This window comes from Camelus dromedarius, chromosome 6 (assembly GCF_036321535.1).
Source record: "Camelus dromedarius isolate mCamDro1 chromosome 6, mCamDro1.pat, whole genome shotgun sequence".
NCBI lineage: Eukaryota > Metazoa > Chordata > Mammalia > Artiodactyla > Camelidae > Camelus > Camelus dromedarius.
Window position 1 is genome coordinate 45,521,746 of NC_087441.1, and position 6,960 is coordinate 45,528,705.

A 6,960-nucleotide genomic window follows, 5' to 3' on the forward strand; every position below is an offset into this window, starting at 1 on the left:
CCACCTTTGAAAAAGGAGAGAATAAAGGATTTAGAAAATCCAGAATAACTGTAATGTTATTATATTGTTGTTTAAACCTATTTTTCAGACCAGAAGCAGAATCCTCCTCTTCCTCCTCCACCTCCCCCTTCTCCTCTTCTTCTTTCATTCCTTTTTAAATAAATCCCAATATTTCTCTTAGCCAAATGGTATCTCAGCCAGACAAGGGCAAGGGCAAAATGCTCAGAAAAGCATGCAAACACAAAAACTTACTCATATCAATCAGAGTTCCACTAGAAAACACTCATATTGTAGAATTGAGAAGAGTTTAATAAAAGGGCTATCTACAAAGATAAGGGAAAGTTGTGGAGAAACCACAAAAGCTAGTGCAGCTCCCTGAGGCTGGTACTAGGGGAACCATGGCCACCCCAAGGCTAGAAGAGGGTGTTCTGAGAGAGAGACCTGTGTGATGAGGACCACTTGACAGGTGTTGTGGCGTTTAAGTCAATAAATGCAGCCAACCTGCAAAAACACTGTAAGAGCCAACATCACCCTCCCTTTTCCCTCCAGTCCCCTTCCGGTTTTCCTCATTCATCAAACTCCACCAAAAACTTTAAGGAACTTATTGACACTGTCCACAGAGCTCAGGCTCCAGCAGACATAGCTAAACCCTACTAGTGGGTATTTACATTTTAAAAGAGAAATTTACTAATTCAAAGAAACCTCTCATTCACAAAATGTTGGAGTAGGGCAAATATGTGCAACCCTTCCTATTTAGCTTTTAGGTGGAGAGGAGAGGAGAGAGCTAGGTTGATTCTAGAGAGAATTTGAAGTGGCCAAACCTTGTGTTTCACTTTTGCTGACCTCCTGGATGCCACCAGGAGAGCCAGTGCCCAGAGAATACAATGAAAAGCTAGATGGGAAAGAAGCTCCAGTGTGACCCACACTCTGAAGAGCCATTAAATCCAGTCTTGGGCCTGACCTTGGTGGTAACTGGAAGAGCTCAAAATGAAAGCAAGTTCTCTTAGTGTTTCTGTGATAGAGCTGTGACCAAATCACCATCGCTGATGGCCCCTAAAGACATCAGAGCATCCCTCAAGGCTGTGTTCCGCATCCTTGATCTCTACTCCTTGTGCAGAAATGTGACTCCACTGGCCAGACTCTCTCCCCTTCTTTGGAACACTCAGGTACATTAAGTCTTGGGGACCCAGTACTGCTGAGGGGGCAGCACTGGAAAGAAGCGCTGGGAGATGAGAGCCCACAGAGATGTCTTTCTTCCTCAGTGAGACAGAGTGAGGAGAAAAGTAAGCTCCTAATAAAGGCACTAACTCAGTAGACACATTCCATATTGAGAAGCAGGGGATTGGTCTTTAATGTAGACTCCAAACTTCAGTCATGGAAGCTGGGCAAAGAGCCTGAGCTCTGGGTTCAAAGCAACTGTGTGACTTTGGAGATGTCACTCACCAGCCTAAACCTATGGAGCCGGGACCACCTGCATCTGGATTGTAGAATGTAGATGAATGTAGATGCCCAGGCCACAATTCACACTTGCTTAATCCCAATCTCAGGAGGTGGGAACCCACAAACTACATTTTAACATTCTCCATCAGTAGGTGTTATGCATGCCATTCCATATAACATGAATTTAGTCAAAATTTTTGTTAATGATTGTCTAAAACAGTAAATGAGAGGGAAATTATGGCACACATCAAGTATCAGAATTATTATGCAAACACCAAAAAGAATTCTGAGGCTTCATAGATGCTAATAAAAAATGCTAGTGATAGTAAGAGTAGCATAAGAATGGAAAATACATCCATTATGATTACAACTATGTTAAAATATATAGGTACATGTGTAAGAAGTAGAAAAAATAGGCAAACATAAAAATAGCTGTGTTAGGGAGGTGGAATTATAGATAATTTTTCACCTCCAGATTTTCCTATATTATTATCTAATAAAAGAAAGTAATTTTTAATGTTGTTATAATGTTTTATTTGAAATAAAAATAACTGCCATTTCACCTCTGGACCATAATCCACCTACCATGTATGTGTGATATTCCACTAGGCACTCTATGTGTTAGAAACTGAATCAGCCAGCCCAACCCCCTCAGGAGGGAAAACAGCTGTAGTCCCAGGACCACTCAGCTTCCTGCATGCCAGAGAGGGCACAGACTGTGCATTACTCTAGGCTCAACTGCTGTTTATGGGGTTCCAAGGACTCCTGAAACAAGCAGTTTTGGGAAGAATGTGTCACTCCCTTGGGCCTGACAGCCTTAACCTTACTTCTGATCTACAGATAATCTGGACCCCCTGCCCCCTCCTCTACAAGACTCAAGTTGCCCAGTGTATAAAGAATCAACTGATCTTTCCTATTCCTCTCTTCAGCACCTAAAGAGAGCTTCTTTCCACTGCAGAGCTTAGAGTGGGTGAGGGGTAGCCTGAAGCACTGCTGGCAAGAACTGGCTTCCTCCCCTTGGCATTCAGAGCTGATGACGCTGGATGTTGGCTGGCCCCTGTGGGAGCCAACCACAAAGAGCTGGAGGAGTCAGTTCAAGAGGGCACAGCTCTTCCCTGCACACCAGCTCTCCCCTCCTCCAGCCTCCCCACAGCCTCTGGATGCTTTGCTCCGAATCACAGGCTGCTGCCAATTACAAAAGCACTCTTAACTCTGTATCGCAGTCCCTTGATTGATAGTACTGGTGAGTGAAATTATAAGCCTTAATGATCACATTAATTTCTGGGGAAAGGGAAGCGGTCAGAAGAGGTTCTCAATCATAAGCGCCACAATCAGCTGGGTGAGTTCAATGACAGGCCAGAGGAAGGAGAGAGGGGAAAGAATTAACTTTTTTAAAGGTCACCAGTGAGTAGGGGGCGAGCAACCAGGCACGAAGGATGAGAGGCCCAGATGACCCTGAAGCCTGAACATAACCCCTGTCCCAGGGCTCCTGACCAAAGGCCATGTCATTGTCTCTCATCCTCAGCTACACAGCCACACTGGAATAATCAGGGAGCTATCAAATACAGATGCCTGGGACCTGCCTCAGAGATTCTGATGTAATTGCTCTGGTGTGGATGCAGCTTGGGCACCGAGCATTTTGAAATCTCCCCAAGTAATTCTGTGTGCAGCCAAGATTGAGAACGACTTGTCTAATTGAAAGTATTTGGAGGGGCAAGTATTCAAAGTTGAGCATGTGTGGAAATTCGATCAATCTAATTAGCTCTTGCCACCAAGAATTTCTTCTGGTGGTCTCCTGGCTCCACCTAAAGATAATGATGAGAATGATGGGAATGGTGAAAACAGAAAGGAAATTAGACACCACTAAGGCTCCTGCTCCTTTGCACAGATGAAAACATTGAGGATCAGAAAGGTTAACTGACATTAATCATAACTAGAACCCCAGCCTCTTCACCTTGGCCAGCACTCCTTCCACTAGGTTGGTGGCTAGGCCAGTGCAAAGAAGATGCCCTAGATGACACTTGGTGGGACAGGAGCTGGGTGCTGTTCTCCAGCAGAGCCCAGGCCTCCACTGCCACTTGCTCAGTGTCCTGTCCACTGATGGACATTAGAGATACTAGGAACACAGACAGAATAAAGCCACCTGGCTTCCCTGAGGATCAAAACTATGATCTTGGCCTCCTCAGAACTTGACCCTACTCACAGTTTCCCAGCAGAGCACTGCAACATGTTGGTACTTCAGAAAGCTGCCCAGGCTATGTGGCAATGTCCTGGTTTCCTCATCAGAGAGACTGCTCTCTGCACATTGCTGATAAGCCCAGCTCAGCAGTGACTGAAAGCTCTGACGACCCTCTCTAATGGTCTATATGCAGATCAGCAATATTTGGAGGGATAAAAAGCCACTTCATGTTCCAAAATGAGCTTCAAAAATCTAAAAACATAATTTAAAATATAGATTACATTAAAAATAAGCCATATGTCATTTGTGATAAAGGTACTGGGGCTCTCCTTCAGTTAGAGTGATTATTCTTCAGTTTCCATAAGCGACTATACAAAATGTTATTGTAAAATAAATGGCTTGAGATTCCTAGAGCAGCTTCTTAGCAGAGTGTCTGCTAAGCACCTTCTATATTTTCACTTATCCACCCATGTCATGATGGAGGTCTCTCAAAAGTTCACTGAAGTGGCCTGGATTGAAAAATTTGGGGAACCAAGTTCTAATCATGGGTGCAAAGTGCGACCTACTTTACCAGTACAGTAAGCATTGCAAGCAAAAGCATATTCATAATTGAAACATATGTATTCTCTGTATTTTTCTAACAGCTTCTGAAGTGTTCATCAAGCATGTGTCTGATTAAGCCCTTTTAAATTCTGAGCAATGAAATGGGCTCTCTCATACCCTCTTGGCAGGAGTGTAAATTGATACAACCCTTTTGCAGAGCCATTTGGTTGTATGTATCAAAATTAAAAATGCATATAATTTTTGACCCAGAAATGCCACTTCTAAGAATTTATCCTACAGAAACACCCCCACAAATCCACAGAAGTGTAAATAGAAGGATGGTTCTTTGTTGTTTAATTTATTATAGTGAAAAACTGCAAGCAGCCCAAGTCCACCAATAAGGAATTTATTGGGTAAACTGTAGTCCACCCATAAAATGGAGTACTAGGCAGATGGTAAAGCAAATAAGGTAGAGTCACATGTACCACCGGGAGAGCCACACATATACAAACAACTTGCAGAAAACTTGAGGGCTTCCTTTTCTTTCCTGTTCTCTACCTTATTTGTTTCCCCGCTAGTTTTATTGAGAAATAATTGACATACATCACTATATAAGTTGCACAACACAACACAATGGTTTGATTTACATATATTGTGAAATAATTACCACAGTAGGTTTAGTTAACATCTATCAACTCATATAAATACAATAAAAAGAAAAAAAAATTCTAAAATTCATAAATATTATGAGGTGAAGATTTAGTACCTCCACCTCTCCTTCCTCATTCTCTCCCCCAAATTTTATCATGCTTTTAATTATACCAATAATTAGTGTTTGCATCACTATAGCAATGTAAATATTGTTCACTGAAGAATGTATTAGAATACTGTGATTATATGTCCTTTCTCTTTTTTTTTTTTTTTTAATTAAAGTGTACCTGACCTACAACACTATGTTAGCTCCAGGTACACAACACAGTGATTTGATATTTCTGTACATTACAAAATGACCTCCATAGAGGGTTTTCATTTGTATATAAATGATTAAGGACAGCAATCACAGTGCAGGTCTCTGGCCAATGGGTTCAGTTCTTGGGATCCTAAGTAGGAATGAAAATCTTGAACTATAAATGAAATAATTTGGGAATCTCAATTCAATTTTGAATTCATCCTCCATTCTTTCTCTTCCCTAGCATCAAAGAACAACTAAAAGTAATTCAAACACAAATTTAAGACTCCATACCTAATGGACATAGTACGTAAAATACTGCTTTTGAAAATTGACCCATCCAGATTTAGAAAAAAACATTTGTCAGAGGAGAATCACTGAAGACTGGTTTTCAACTGCAGTAATCACTTGGCTGGGTTCATCTTCTCTTGTTTGTATATTCAAATTGCATATATTGAAATTTTATATCTGGAATTTGTATATTCAAAGACTACTATGGCACCTCCCCCACAACACCAGCCATAGAGGGTGTCTGCCTTAAAATCCACGCAAGCAAGGAGATTCTTAAAGTATCCAGGCTGTACAGAGCAGAGATCTCAAAATTCCAGAAGAGACTGCTATTGGGTTTTTAATTCTGGTTTTTTTCAAGTGTTAAAAGCCAGGTTTGATTCTTCTTTGTAATGGTAGATGCCCCCGACAATGGCAATTCAAGTAGGAGTCAGTATTTTGTGGCATGTCACAGGAAATTTACTCCCTTTTAACTTTACTGAGAATATTTTAAATAGATTAAAGTAGATTATGACTGTGATAGATTTTATTATAGGTCAGTGATTTCCCCCTCCTCCATGCAAGGAGTATGACTCCCCTTCTCCCTTGAGGTTGAGTTTGGCCATGTGTAGAAAGTGAACATATGTGAAGAGAGCTGCAGCTTTAAGTGTGTTTGCATGGTTTGGCTCAGACCCTTGCACTTCTGTACTCTGCATGCAAAGTTGCTTTAGGGAAGCTGCTAGTCTGGAATTGGAGTCCGCTTAAACCCAAACTGCAATGAGGAGCCCAGACCAGGTGAGACTCCTGGGACCGGCAGTGCAGTGAGCAAGAAATATAGTTTGTTGCTGGAACCTCGGGAGTTGTTATTCAGCATTATTGAAGCAAAGCTTGACTAATACATGGTTGCACAGCCTTGGATCCATTGCTCATCTTTACCAAATCTTGTCATAGATCTCATATTTGTTTCCAATTCTCTTTTGTCTTACAAACTAAATTAGTTCAGAAACGTTTGAGGGTCTTCTTGGTACTCTTCACCAATCCCAGCCATTCCCAAAGGTAATCACTATCATACAGCTAGTGTTTACCATACTTTTATTTGTTTTAAACATTTGCTATACATTTATATATCTATCAACATGATCAAGTATTGTTCTGCAGGTTACAAAACTTTATATAAATACCAAGCTGTATCTACCCTCTGGGATTCACTTCCCACCCTTGCCTAACACCGTATTTCAGATTCACCTATGTTGATACGTCAGCCCTAGTCCATTCACTTTAACTATTGTAAGACTGTCTGTATTTACCACAATGTATCTATTCTCCACTGGTGGACATTTTGGTTGTTAAATATGAACAGTGTTGCAAGGAACATTCTTGTACACATCTTCGAGTACCTATTCCTTTGAGATGAACTTCTCGGTAGAATCAGCAGACAAGGAGTGGATGACATTGATCTGGTACACATGCTCTGTGCAAGGTCATTTTAACCAAGAGCTGCTAGTGCCTCTGCCCTAGACTCCTGCTGGAGATGCTGCCCAGAAGGAGCCCATGGAGCCCATGGCCTTGGGCACCTCTGATT